At 41.9% G+C, this 15,100-nt stretch overlaps 2 long non-coding RNA genes and 1 other non-coding gene across 5 annotated transcripts; 1 reads left to right on the plus strand and 2 right to left on the minus strand.

Annotated features, from left to right (window-relative positions):
* Nucleotides 1-159: 159 nt before the first annotated feature.
* LOC128630648 (uncharacterized) lies at nt 160-4,428 on the minus strand. Of its 2 annotated transcripts, XR_008394922.1 has the most exons (3): nt 2,016-3,843; nt 664-1,892; nt 160-546 (listed from the first exon to the last, which is right to left on the minus strand). It is a non-coding gene; the product is annotated as an uncharacterized LOC128630648 (long non-coding RNA). The 2 variants fall into 2 exon arrangements; XR_008394921.1 differs by having other exon boundaries at nt 160-1,892; nt 2,016-4,428.
* Nucleotides 4,429-5,382: 954 nt separating this feature from the next.
* trnak-uuu (transfer RNA lysine (anticodon UUU)) lies at nt 5,383-5,455 on the plus strand. Its single transcript has one exon. It is a non-coding gene; the product is annotated as a tRNA-Lys (tRNA).
* A 2,119-nt stretch (nt 5,456-7,574) lies between these two features.
* On the minus strand, nt 7,575-13,240 carry LOC128630650 (uncharacterized). 2 transcript variants are annotated; one of them, XR_008394929.1, is made up of 3 exons: nt 13,078-13,240; nt 9,056-9,118; nt 7,575-8,415 (listed from the first exon to the last, which is right to left on the minus strand). It is a non-coding gene; the product is annotated as an uncharacterized LOC128630650 (long non-coding RNA). The 2 variants fall into 2 exon arrangements; XR_008394928.1 differs by having other exon boundaries at nt 13,074-13,240.
* Between the last annotated feature and the right edge of the window lie 1,860 nt (nt 13,241-15,100).

Raw genomic sequence — 15,100 nt, forward strand, 5'->3', positions numbered from 1 at the left:
TTTCAACACCATCAATACATCTCATCAGTAAATAAAAATCTACATTTATCCAGCTGATCTATTGACTGGTTTATTGAAAGTTTTACAGCTTCGGCAGGTAAAGAAGCCATGGCTTTAATCTGATCGTCTGATTTCTAATGATAATTAAATGACAAAATACAGAATTAAAGAATATCTTTATTTAAATTCAAAATCACGAATCATTTAAAAATATGGACTACAAGTCATTTCTACAAGTGTTCATACAGACAGAAAGAACAGAGATGAAACGGATTTAACAGATACAGGACAATTAGGACAAGGAAAGTGAGAGAACTAGAATTATCATTTTTTTATTTTTATTTTTTTTAAAATTACAACTGTGTTCAAGATCACAGCAAAAAGACAGTAGAGGAAACAAAGGGAAAAAATATTTCACATTTCCTGTTTAAATTCAACAGTAAAATCTCATGAACTGAAGACATCGTGACTTTTTGAAACCGGTCGTTACATTTTTGAGTCAAACGGAGCAGGTAGTGATGAAGAAGCTGCCTCGAAAGATCATTTCTTTTCCTCGAAGAGTAAAAAAAAAACAAAAAAAACATGAAATCCTAAATGCATGAAAAATAAACTATGTACATTTTATGTCTAATTACAGTGAACCCTACGGAGAGTGAAGCTCACAGAGGCAAAGTGTTCACGCTACAGCAAATTTCACCGGTTGACGCTAAACTCGCTCACTTAGAAGGTGCGTTTCTCTGTCCCGGGATATTCCTAGCACTGTGTGAAAGCTCCTGAGATGTCCAGCATGGAGACGTGTGTGTATGTTGATGTGTACACAGTACCAATGGTCAGGATGTACTGTTGTGTCCGAGTTTCTCGTTCTCCTGAAAAACACACGTGCGCGCGCACGCACACACATACACACACACACACACACGCACACACACACACACACAATGGAATTGTAAGGCAAAACATTGGAATATATATCTTAATCACATCTCATAGTCCTTTTATAGAGTCTGAATCAGTTTGACTGATTCATTTCGAGTTTATTCAGAGTCGAATCACTTTCTAGTGAGAATCAAATACTCATCTCAGTCTAGTTCGTTTGGAAGTGTGCGACTCTCACTAGAAAATTATTCGACTCCGAATCGTCTCGAAACGAATCAAAACCGATTCAGACTGGACAAATGGACTAATAGAAGAGAAAGAGCAACAGGAAAGAGGACAGCCTTCCTGCTGAAAGCAAACCGGATCAGAACCTTACATTAGATTGTTTTCTATATTTTTATTTTAAATCAGTTGTGTTGTTTTTCTTCTTTCTGCACTCGATTGAGGAAACACAGCAATGATAAATAAATAAATAAATTTATCTGTCCAGCTTCCTCCTCTTCGTCCCACAGAATGACGTGTGGGTGACGGATTGACGGATTTAAAAAAAGATGTCTGGGCAAACTGTGACCTCCTCGAGTTAAAAGTGAGCATCCAAGGAAATTTAATGTGTTAACTGCACTACATTCTGCAGTCACAGCACCAGAAAAAATATGTCCATCTACTGTACATGTTAACACACAAAACAAGCTTTTGAGTATTAGTTACCCTGTCTTACTGTACAAGGCACCTGCAAATAATAAAGCAAGTAATTAAAAGTTCATCTATCATTTCACTTCCACTAATCAGTCTTTTGACCAGTCTAAAAATAAAAAGACTAAAAAGAAACAGACTTAGCAAGAAGAACTGAAGATATGTGGATGATGATGTCTCAGTTCCACCGCAGCTTCAACAGCCCTGGATCTTCTCCTTTAAAGCTTGGAGAAGGGCACGTCTTTCGGACTCTTCTTTTCCAGGGCTGCCTGCGCTGACTTCATAAGATCCTGTGTCTGCAGCATGTTCATGTTCCAAGTAGCCTGGAGACGCAGAGGAGAAATCTCAGTTTTCGACCGCTCTACTTTGTGTTTGTGGCCATACTGTGTGTGCATGGGTCTACCTTGAGGCTAAAAATGCTTTTCATGTCTTAAGCAGGTTCTTACCATGTAGTCTAGGCTCTCAGTCACACTGTGGTCTCAGGAGTAGAGGAGGTTGATTTTGGTTCCTTGGACAGCGACGCGACTCCGGCCTGCAATCTCACCTGCTATTTCCAGAGCTCCAGCAATCATTGACTATCAGGGAACACACGACTGCAGAGATGAAGAACAGAACACACACTTGCCTTCATTTATACTAAATAATAAAGCTACATGAAAAAAATACACGGTACAACCCAAAGTCACATTCTTCTGTTATCATTCCATATCTTCCATGTGTCAGTCCAGAATTTCATCTTTTTGTGATCACAGAAATTAACGCAAAATCAAGAAACTCCACAATATTCAGAGGAGCTTCCACTTTTTCAAAGTCACTGCAGATTTGGGCCAAAACATGTCATGACACGTCATCACCACAACAGGCCTTCAGCACAGGTTACTCTACTTCCTGAACAAGTGCAGACCCGGATACAAGTTACGTTCACATTCATGGGACAATTCACATTCACAGTTCCATTGTAACTGAACTCGGACCACCTTCTACAGGTAGTCTCGGGTTCGGTACCGCAGTGCACTTCCCAGTCCACATTACGACGGTCACATTACCAACTTTTCATGCAAACTGCTCTGTGTTGGACTAAACATCCAGTGGGAAAGCCCACTAGAAGAGCTACACTGCAGAATTTTTCTGTCTAAAAATGAACAAATTTCAGGTTTTGTAGCTCTTCTTTGATAAATGACAAGATGGTAATATCATAAAATAGTTCATCATAAAACTTTGTATTAAAACCAGACATCTGATGCTCACTGTGGTTTATTTAATCTTCAACAAACTGCAAATGTAAATAATTGTTCAGAGTGTGCCCCCTTGTGGTCAACTCTTTCATAGGGGCTTGTATGAGTCAGAACAATCAGCCCATTCTTATCTTCTCATCACTTACTATCTCTATATATGATCATATGGACAAAAATAGCTTGTTTACAGATCTTGGTGTAAACATGTAAGCAAGCAATGTATGGCAAGTTAATGTTCCTCATACCTTCACCTGAAACCAGGCATCCTGTGTGCACAGACGAATATCACAGGCTGTGATTAGATCCACTCCTGCGAAAGAAGAAATCAGATCCACAAAAAAAAACTTAGTAATTCAGTCTCCTGCAGCTAAAAGCCCCAGTAAAAGATAACTCTCTGATGGTTAAAGCTTTGCAGGAAAAGTGACAGCAAACAATATGGATGGAACTTCCCAGAGTTGTGGTGAGTGTATGAGATGATGGTACTTAACAGTCCCAACAGACCTGCTTATACACAACCGCCATGCACTGCCACCACCACGGGCTTTGGGCACTGCAGACACATCAAACACAAAGTTCAGTTTATATACCACAATGTATTACTCTAATAGGTTATTGATTGTACAAATACTACATGCATGTAGAACCCCTACATGCTTTGTGTTTAATTTATGTAAGGAATAAACATACGGTTATAGGAAAACAGTCAACAATCCAATGAAGTGGAGTGACCGTTATCACCCTAAAGTAGAACTGCACATTCTGAAGTGTTTTATTCCCCTTATACCACAGCAAGTTGTCAACAAGCGCATTTCTTTATTAATTAAAGAAGATCATGTCATACACATTAATCTATTTTAAAGGCTGATCGACAGTGGATCTTACAGATGCCGATAACCGATAAGTCGGGTAGCACCTACTAATAACCGATTACTACTGAATGAAAATATAACACTCAGTGGAAAAATTAAGTTCACTTTATTACAAAAATAAACAGTACTGACCGTACCATGAAAATGTACTGCACTTTTTCTAATGAAATATATATATATATATATATATATATATATTTCATTTATATATATATAGCATCAGACTTTTAATCTGAGGGTCCAGGGTTCAAGTCCCTGTTTGGGTGTTGTAGTACCCTCCAAATCTTCTGAGAGGTCCAGTGAAACCATCTAAGGTGCCTCTTTCAAGCATGTTTTGTTCAGCAAGCAAAATGGGCAAACTAAGGAAACATTCAGCAGGTTGTCAAGTTACTAATGGTTACTAGGTGAGAGTGTTGCTACCTAAGCTTTGTTACCTTTTAGCATGAAGTTGACAAAGACATGGGTGGTCATCATAGAGATTGGAGTCCATATAACAGCATCCTTATTAGACTGCGCAGAAAATCATGGGTCTGTGTGAAAAAGAGCACATTCAATGACCCCGACGAGATTTGAACACACAACCTTCTGATCTGACCTTCTTTTCCCACGAGGTCCCATCGCAAAAACTACAGCGCACCATGGTGCAACGCATACTTGTTCATCGGTGTGGCGCTCAAGACGCATTGGAACTCGGAGACAGGTGGTGGGCTGTGACTGTTGCGACTAGTGTCTGACATCTGGGCAAGAGCTCTTTCAGAGGACAAGGCACGAACCATTTAAAGGGATAACCTGACAGGTTTCCCTTCCCTGGACATTAAGGGAGATTTTCAAAATCAAATGGTAGATCTCACCCCAGTGTGTGAGAGTGAAGCGTGGACAACTTATACCTGAAGCGCAACTCAGGGACTCAACTGCCTATGCGATAGAACCATGGTTCAGCCTTCTTCTGGGTAACTTCACACATTTACCATTTGTACGAGGCCTTTGTGTCATTATACGTGTCAGACGATGGGCAATCAGTGGCAAAGGTGGCGTAAACCTGCTTTTTGCGAGGCATACAGAGCCAAGATTACACGTCAGTTTGTGGTGTGGAATTAACGTGTTTGTTAGAAATTTTGGTCTCCTTGTGCAGAAAAGCCAAGTTTAATTAAAAATGCTGATGCTATTCTACTTGTTCTCATACCATGACACGAAGGCATTCCTTGAACCAAGACAAGCCTCCAGAGTGAGCCTTACGAATAAGAGTTATGCTGGTAACGATTTCCAAGCGACATGCTGGTCAAAAGTGTGCTAGTTGTAAACAAAAATACGAACAAGGTCGTTAAACAGAAAGCACTGGGGTTAAGTTGATCTCAACTTAGAAACTGGCCAACATAATAGATAGGACCAAAGTTCAACATTCTCTTGGTTAACGTCACCATTTTATAGGTTTCACAAGAACCATGTCTCTTTGTATGTCTCAGACTGCAGGCAGTCAGTGGATAAAGAAGTATGAAGGACAGAGCCGTGGTTGAACCCTGTTGGTTTGTATCCTTGAATAGTGGTGCTGAGTTGTGTTAATAGTTTGTAGAAAGCCATGAGAACCAGATGGGATGGGCCCTTTCCGATCCAGGGGCTGAGCACCATTTATGTCTGTGAGAACCGTTGAACTAGAGCGTCCACAGGCCTGACCTACAAGCTCGAGGGTAAAGTGCACTCTCACTCCTCGAGCCCAGATAGCTCAGTCGGTAGAGCATCAGACTTTTAATCTGAGGGTCCAGGGTTCAAGTCCCTGTTTGGGTGTTGTAGTACCCTCCAAATCTTCTGAGAGGACCAGTGAAACCATCTAAGGTGCCTCTTTCCAGCATGTTTTGTTCAGCAAGCAAAATGGGCAAACTAAGGGTAAACATTCAGCAGGTTGTCAAGTTACTAATGGTTACTAAGTGAGAGTGTTGCTACCTAAGCTTTGTTACCTTTTAGCATGAAGTTGACAAAGACATGGGTGGTCATCATAGAGATTGGAGTCCATATAACAGCATCCTTATTAGACTGCGCAGAAAATCATGGGTCTGTGTGAAAAAGAGCACATTGAATGACCCCGACGTGATTTGAACCTCCTGATCTGGAGTCAGACGCACTTCCGTTGCGCCACGAGGTCCCAGCTCGAAGCCTACAGCGCATCATGGTGCAAGGCATACTTGTTCATCGGCGTGGCGATCAAGACGCATTGGAACTCGGAGACAGGTGGTGGGCTGTGACTGTTGCGACTAGTGTCTGACATCTGGGCAAGAGCTCTTTCAGAGGACAAGGCACGAGCCCTTTAAAGGGATAACCTGCCTGGTTTCCCTTCCCTGGACATTAAGGGAGATTTTCAAGATCAAATGGTAGATCTCACCCCAGTGCGTGAGAGTGAAGCGTGGACAACTTATACCTGAAGCGCAACTCAGGGACTCAACTGCCTATGCGATAGAACCATGGTTCAGCCTTCTTCTGGGTAACTTCACACATTTACCATTTGTACGAGGCCTTTGTGTCATTATACGTGTCAGACGATGGGCAATCAGTGGCAAAGGTGGCGTGAACCTGCTTTTTGCGAGGCATACAGAGCCAAGATTACACGTCAGTCTGTGGTGTGGAATTAACGTGTTTGTTAGAAATTTTGGTCTCCTTGTGCAGAAAAGCCAAGTTTAATTAAAAATGCTGATGCTATTCTACTTGTTCTCATACCATGACACGAAGGCATTCCTTGAACCAAGACAAGCCTCCAGAGTGAGCCTTACGAACAAGAGTTATGCTGGTAACGATTTCCAAGCGACATGCTGGTCAAAAGTGTGCTAGTTGTAAACAAAAATACGAACAAGGTCGTTAAACAGAAAGCACTGGGGTTAAGTTGATCTCAACTTAGAAACTGGCCAACATAATAGATAGGACCAAAGTTCAACATTCTCTTGGTTAACGTCACCATTTTACAGGTTTCACAAGAACCTTGTCTCTTTGTATGTCTCAGACTGCAGGCAGTCAGTGGGTAAAGAAGTATGAAGGACAGAGCCGTGGTTGAACCCTGTTGGTTTGTATCCTTGAATAGTGGTGCTGAGCTGTGTTAATAGTTTGTAGAAAGCCATGAGAACCAGATGGGATGCGCCCTTTCCAAGCCAAGGGCTGAGCACCATTTATGTCTGTGAGAACCGTTGAACGAGAGCGTCCACAGGCCTGACCTACAAGCTCGAGGGTAAAGTGCGCTCTCTCTCTCTCCTCGAGCCCAGGTAGCTCAGTCGGTAGAGCATCAGACTTTTAATCTGAGGGTCCAGGGTTCACACAGTCAAACAGTCCCTGTTTGGGTGTTGTAGTACCCTCCAGATCCTCTGAGAGGTCCAGTGAAACCATCTAAGGTGCCTCTTTCCAGCATGTTTTGTTCAGCAAGCAAAATGGGCAAACTAAGGGTAAACATTCAGCAGGTTGTCAAGTTACTAATGGTTACTAGGTGAGAGTGTTGCTACCTAAGCTTTGTTACCTTTTAGCATGAAGTTGACAAAGACATGGGTGGTCATCATAGAGATTGGAGTCCATATAACAGCATCCTTATTAGACTGCGCAGAAAATCATGGGTCTGTGTGAAAAAGAGCACATTGAATGACCGCGACGTGATTTGAACCTCCTGATCTGGAGTCAGACGCACTTCCGTTGCGCCACGAGGTCCCAGCTCGAAGCCTACAGCGCATCATGGTGCAAGGCATACTTGTTCATCGGCGTGGTGATCAAGACGCATTGGAACTCGGAGACAGGTGGTGGGCTGTGACTGTTGCGACTAGTGTCTGACATCTGGGCAAGAGCTCTTTCAGAGGATAAGGCACGAGCCCTTTAAAGGGATAACCTGCCTGGTTTCCCTTCCCTGGACATTAAGAGAGATTTTCAAGATCAAATGGTAGATCTCACTCCAGTGCATTGAATGACCCCGACGTGATTTGAACACGCAACCTTCTGATCTGGAGTCAGACACGCTACCGTTGCTCGCTCGCTCTATCTATTTTATATATATAAAAACAAACACACACACACTATGAATAAATATTAAAGTAAATAAAAAGATGTACAGTATTTCACAATAAAGTGAGAACTCCCCTCACATTTTTGTAAATATTTGATGATATCTTTTCATGTGACAACACTGAAGAAATGACACTTTGCTACAGTGTAAAGTAGTGAGTGTACAGCTTGTGTAGCAGTGTAAATTTGCTGTCCCCTCAAAATAACTCAACACACAATGTCTAAACCGCTGGCAACAAAAGTGAGTACACCCCCAAGTAAAAATGTCCAAATCGGGCCCAATTAGCCATTTTCCCTCCCCGGTGTCATGTGACTTGTTAGTGTTACAAGGTCTCAGGTGTGAATGGGGAGCAGGTGTGTAAAATTTGGTGTCATCACTCTCACACTCCCTCATACTGGTCACTGGAAGTTCGACATGGCACCTCAAGGCAAAGAACTCTCTGAGGATGTGAAAAAAAAGAATTCTTGCTCTACATAAAAATGGCCTAGGCTTTAAGAAGATTACGAAGACCCTGACACTGAGCTGCAGCACGGTGGCCAAGACCATACAGCGGTTTAACAGGACAGGTTCCACTCAGAACAGGCCTCGCCATGGTCGACCAAAGAAGAAGTTGATTGCACGTGCTCAGCGTCATATCCAGAGGTTGTCTTTGGGAAATAGTGCTGCCAGCATTGCTGCAAAGGTTGAAGGGGTGGGGGGTCAGCCTGGGCTTTGGACACTGCAGACACAAACACAAAATCAAGTTTATATACGACAATGTATTACTCGAATAGGTTATTGATTGTGCAAATACTATATGCATGTAGAACCCCTACATGCTTTGCGTTTAATATGTATTATGTAAGGAATAAACATGCGGTTAAACGAGCTTCATTTTGGTAAAATTCAAACATTCAACATTCAAATATTTGGGGGGGGAGGGGGGGGTTTAGAAATCATTTGTTGCCTCAGCTTGTAAATACAGTAGCAAATGTACCAGGTCATAAATTGGCTAACGTATTGGAGAGACAATCCAAAGTGTTCAAAGAAGAGTTGGGTCCACTACTGGAGAGAGAACTCCAGAGGCTGGTGGAAGACAAGATCATTGAACCAATGCAGTTTGCAGAGTGGGCAGCTCCCATTGTTCCAGTCAGAAAACTGATGGTTCTACCCCAACTTGTAGGGATTATAAATTCGCAGTAAATCCAGCTCTAGTGTGGAGCAGTATCCAATTCCCAAGGTAGAAGATTTATTTGCTCAGTCGGCAGGAGGAAAGAATTTCCCAACTGGACATGACCCATGCGCATCAGAAGATAATACTGTACAAAAATTCCAATAAGTACGTTACAATCAACATGCACAAGGGATTATGTACTTACAACAGGCCACCATTTGGAGTTGCTTCAAGTCCAGCGATCTTCCAGCACACAATAGAAGGGATTCTGCAAGACATCACATGCGTCACAGTTTATCTGGATTGCATTCTAGTCTCAGGGGCTAATGAACATCTGCGGAACTTGGATGAGGTACTAAGTAGGATAGAAAAGAGTGGACTGAGGCAAAGAAGGAGCAAGTGCGAGTCCTTGGGAGAAGTAGAGATATTTTTATGTCACAAAATTAATGCCATAGGATTACAGTCGAAAGACAGGTCCTATATTATGTTTGAGACAGCTGGCATTGTAGCCGTGAAATCAGCTAACATTATGCTCCATGTAATGTTTGAGATATCCAGTTATTTGTTAAACGCTAACGCATTGCAGTGTTATAAACTACCTCCTAATGGACCACCATGCATCTCCATTCAGCCCGTGTCCTGTCAGCTAAATGTAGCCTAATGTCACTAATAATTATTCACATGTTCATGCTTTTAATAAATCTTTTTATCCTGACACCGTATCGGTGTGTGTGCATTCAGGAGTGCACCTTAGCACTTATTAGTCATGGTCAGACAGTGTTTGAACTAAAATCAAAATCTCTCTCTCTCTCTCTCTCTCTCTCTCTCCCCCCCCCCTCTCTCTCCCTCTCTCTCTCTCCCAGTATCAGCCAGAGGAGGATGCCCTCCAGGAGTTTTTAATTTTAGTTTTTTTTTTTTTTTTTAATTCTCTGAGTTATTAAAAAAAAAAAAAATCACACCATGGTACTGAGCATGTGTACTTTTGGTGGTATCGTTACCAACGACTAGATTTTTGGTATCATGACATCCCTAATATGTAAGGAAATAGGATGAACTCTGCATACAGGGAAGCTTAGTTTTATGGGGGACTCGCGGAGTGGTTCCACCTCCGCGGCTCTTCTAAGACATCTACACGAAACCCATCCGGGAATTACCAGGATGAAAGGCCTGGTGCGTAGCTATATGTGGTTGCCACACTTGGATGCAGAGGTGGAAGCATTGGTCAAATCGTGTGCAGTCTGTCAGGAAAACAGAAACGCTCCGGCAAACGCGCCACTGCATGCGTGAGAGATACCAGAGCAGCCATGGAGAAGGATTCACATTGATTACGGTGCACCGTGGATGGGTAGAATGTTCTTGATCGTGGTAGAAGCATTCTCAAAATGGATAGAGGCTTATCTGTTAATCAAGTCTACATCCACAGTTACCATTCAGTGCTTAAGACAAACCTTTAGCCAACACAGGATACCAGAAGTAGTGATGTCAGACCATAGCAGTTTTTTTGTTTTTTACCAGTGCTGAATTCCAAGAGTTTATGGAAAGAAACGGAATTAAACACAAGCACAGCACCCTACCATGCATCTTCCAGTGGTCTGGCTGAAAGGGCCGTTCAAACATTCAAAACCCTGATGAAAAGAGTGCTGGAGAGTCCGTTGAAAAAGCTAGCCAGAGTGCTGTTCAGTCACCGAACGACGCCACAGTCGACCACTGGCAAATCAGCCGCTAATCGGCTGTGTGGAAGGAAACTGGTCTACATTGAGATACAAATAATTGAGAAAAATGGTACCATGACCAACATGCAAAGGAAAGATATCTCGTGGTGGGTGACCCAGTGTATACTAGGAACTTCAGCTCTGGACCTACTTTTATTCCAGGAACAGTTCAGAAAAAGACTGGTCCTGTATGGTGCACAGTAGCATTGGGAAGTGGGCAGGTAGTGCACTGACATATTGATCAGGTGAGAGATGGGCACAATGCAACATCCGTAGCACCAGTGTTGTAAGACACTTCACGGCCAGATGTTGCCATTCCAGCGCATTCTACAAAAGACTCAGGTTCTTCATTCTCTGAGGAAAGTCACAAACAAAAACTGGGAGGAACTTCTGAAGTGGCTGCATCAGAAACTTTCCTTGGGATGGAAAACCCCGAGTTGAGAAGGTCTACACGTACTAAATCTCCAAGCTATCTGAAAGATTATAATTAGTGTAGTGGTGAGTTCCCCAAACGCAGGGCAAGAATGAACCCAGGAACTGAACTGAATCTCAAGAGAAAGTGGGGCATGCAATAAGACAATGGCCCAAAAGAAATAATGGTTAAAGAACAATAAAGTTATTGGTTTGAATGGCCAAAACTGATGTCCAAGCCCATGTGCAGGACTAATAAACAGTTACTGGAAATGATTAGTTGCAGTTATTGCTGCACAAGGGGGTCAGATCAGATACTGAAGGCAAAAGGTTCACATATTTTTGCCACTCCCAGATATGTAATATTGGATTATTTTCTGCAATAAATAAATGACCAAGTATAACATGTGTCACGTTTGTTTAAATGGGTTCTCTTTGAGTAGTTTTAGGACTTGTCTGAAAATCTTGTTATTTATGTAGAAATATAGAAAACGTTAAAGGGTTCACAAACTTTCAAGCACCACTGTAGCTGTGATGTGCAGCAAAAGGTTGTTGAGCTTCACAAAATGGGAAGTGTCTATAAGAAAATAGCACAAGCATCGAAAATGCCCATTTCCACCATCAGGACAATAATTAAGAAGTTCCAGTCAACTGGAAATGTTATGAATTAACCTGGAATTGGACGCGTGTCTATATCGTCTCAACACACTGAAGAGGACGGTTCGAGTGGACAAAACATCTCCAAGGATCACAGCTGGAGAATTGCAGGAGTTAGTTGTGTCTTGGGGTCAGAAAGTCTCCAAAACTACAATATGAAGTCACCTACATCACCACAAGTTGTTGGAAGGGTTTCAAGAAAAAAGCCTCTACTCTCATCCAAAAACACACTCAGGTGTCTTCAGTTGGCCAGACACTACTGGAACTTCAAATGGGATCGGGTTCTATGGTCAGATGAAACCAGAATAGAGCTTTTTGGTAATAAACACCAGAGGTGGTTTTGAAGCACACAGATAGGTAGCCATACGGAAAAGTACCTCATGCCCACGGTTAAATATGGTGGTGGATCTTTAATGTTTTGGGAATGTTTTTCTGCCAGAGGACCTGGACATATTGTTAGGATACATGGATATTAAATAAAAACCTGACTGCCTCTGCCAGAAAGATTAAAATGTGCCGTGGTTGGATCTTCCAGCAGGACAGTGATCCAAAACATACATCAAAATCAACGCAAAAACGGTTTACTGACCACAAAATCATCAAGTCATTTAACACTAATGATCAGTATTGAAAATATTAACATGGATATCTGAGTCTGATAATAAAATTAACTTCTACTTGCAGTCAAATTTTGTAGTGTTTAGGACATTTAACACCCTTCCTTTCATTTGGTTGAAATTGCGCTTGTAGAACAACTGAACAGTAACGTTTCCATACAGGTTTTAGTGAAGTGTTTAACAATAGCAACTTGATTTGAAATGGATGATGTTTCATTAGCGTGGCCTGTGCCCAAATCCTGCACGACTGCGTATCTAGGTACACTACACACGAACGAATGGAGTGTCTACCGCACCTAGTGCGCTAGAGATAGAGATTCCATACAAGGTGATTTGGGACGGAGCCAGTGCACAGAAACCGTTTCCCTGCGAGAGGCGCAGGTGGAGCTGGAGCTGTGTGACTGATTTGTGCACCTGTGACTACAGAACTACCTCAAGTCTCCACACAGAGAGCTGTTCAAGAGAAAAACACTCCTAAAGAACAAATCACTGCGCCAGCGAGACATCAACCCTTTAACTAGACGCTCATCCCAATTCCACACAAATACCGCGGAACTACTTAGGGCTGAGAGACAGTTCAAAAAGCACTGAAAATAAGGTCACTTGGTAAACAGTTGCTCTCTGCGTCACCCAGACAGCGAGGCGGATAAACTACAAGTTCCCGAGAAGCGTCAGATTTACTAAACTAACTAGTTCACCGTTTATCCGGCGCTAAATAAACTCCCACCGAGTTAACTCAAGTTAGTACTTTATACCAAAACAGCCGCAGAGCTAACAAGCTAGCAGCTTAGCGAATAAATAAGGCCAAACGTGTTCACCTAGCCACCTACAGTCGGGTGTTAAGTCTACAAGTTGCTCAGTGCTGCGTTTTCTCTCCAATTCTGTAATTCTCCGTCATTAAATGCGGTTCAGAGACGGCTTCCATTACACCAATCACCAGTCCTCAGTGAGTAACCCGCTCGCCATGTACAACCTGCTACCTTTAACAGACAGACGCGGTTAGCCACGCCCACGGACGCCAGGGAGGATAATATGATTTGTTCGAACGTGTGTGGTGGGTGGAGCCACGAGAGAGCGCTCTACATAGAGTTTAAATCTATTACTTCATCTCCAGTGAAATCCTCTTATACAGAGACTAAGGGTCCATAGAGTAGGATTCAGTCATTATCTACATCATTTAATTCACTTGAGTGACACCTGTTTATAATAGTTTCACATAAAATCACAAATATTATAGCTTAAAAATGCAACTCATAAAATTTTTTAAAATAAATTATATATTTTGTAAATGTATAAAATAAAACTTGTGTCCTATGTGGTGGTGTAGTGGCTAGCACAAGGACAGATTTAGTGATTTGTCGGATCCTAGACAAAATATAGGGATGGGGCCCTCATTTCAGTGTTTTAACATCAATATTTAAAATTTCAGCTTATGTTATTTAGCATTAACAGCAATAATCAGGCCAAAAAGTGGTGTTGGCTCGAATTTAGCCTATTACCCAAAAACATTTAAAACTCAACTTAGAAGCCAATACTCACATCTACCTCTGAGCCCAGTTGGAGATAGAAAAAACACACCAGCCGTGAGTGAGAAGAAGCAAGGGTCCAGCTTTATTGTTCCATTCCACCACACGAGATCCACACCGATGAGAATTCTCAAAAGTGATCCCCAATACCCTGAGCTTAAGCTCCAGTATTTATACTGTATTTACACACTAGATAACCCATAGGTTTCCAGAAAAGGCCTATTTCACTTACCCATAGAATTGAAACCAGGGGTTTTACTTTACACATAAAATCAGAACCCAGGCATTTCCAACAACCCAGGAAACAAAAACCCAGTGTTTCTATTTACCTAGGTTTTCAAAAACCAGGATTCCCAATTCCCTAGGTTTTCAAAAACCAAGATTCTCATTTCCCTAGGTTAAAAAAATGACGTAAGCAAGACGACTAAACAACCGGGAGGGACCTTGGTCTTATCGTTATCTCGAGGGGGGGGGCAGCCACCCTTATAACTGGCTTTCTTCATGGTTCTCTAAAAATTAAGGCTTTCCTTGCGAGACGAGAATCTTCACCATCTGAATCATGAGTAAGTTATATTTTCCTTTTTTTCCTGTATTTCTCGTTTATAATTTATTTTCATATTTGCACTATATTTCTTAGTTTATATATATTTATACTACTTGAAAAGCGGTTTACTGTACTTCCAACTTCTTAATATCATTACAGTTCTACTGTCCTGCATATCCTACTATTCTGTTTTTTTATAGAGTTTCTCTATTACTATAAGATATTATTAAAGTTATTCATGTGTGTGTATGAGGAAGAGAGAGTGTGTGTTTATGTATGTTGTGTCTACTTGCCCGCCCTTGACTGCACGAGTGTGTGTGTGTGTGTTTTTAGCACTCCTCAGCTCGTACACTTCTTTTTGACTTTTTTTTGACTATTACTGCTCTTAAATTGCTCGTAATTCCAATCTGTCAATGTCCGCCTAATCCCGCTTCTATGTGTCTAGGTGCCCGTTTTTCCTTCTTCTCCCTTATGTTTATTTTATGACATTTTTTATGCACAACAGCAGATTTCCTTCTTTTGTGCTTTTGTAGCAAAGCAGTTAACATTTGCTTACAAAATGAAAGGGAGTCTCTGGTTTTCCACAGAAAGTGGAAGCCTGGCTCTTTCGTTGCTCAATAAGACTCTGTGCGTGACTGGAAAATTTTCCATAAAGTACTGGTCGCCAAGTTCACCTATCAGCAAGAGGTCTACGCCCGAAAAAGGCTGGGAGCGGTTTCCCTTCCATTGAGCTTTTGTAGCAAGGCAGATAACAGCTGCTTGCAAAATCACGGGCAATCTCTG

The sequence above is a fragment of the Ictalurus punctatus genome, unplaced genomic scaffold, assembly GCF_001660625.3.
Source record: "Ictalurus punctatus breed USDA103 unplaced genomic scaffold, Coco_2.0 Super-Scaffold_100058, whole genome shotgun sequence".
NCBI lineage: Eukaryota > Metazoa > Chordata > Actinopteri > Siluriformes > Ictaluridae > Ictalurus > Ictalurus punctatus.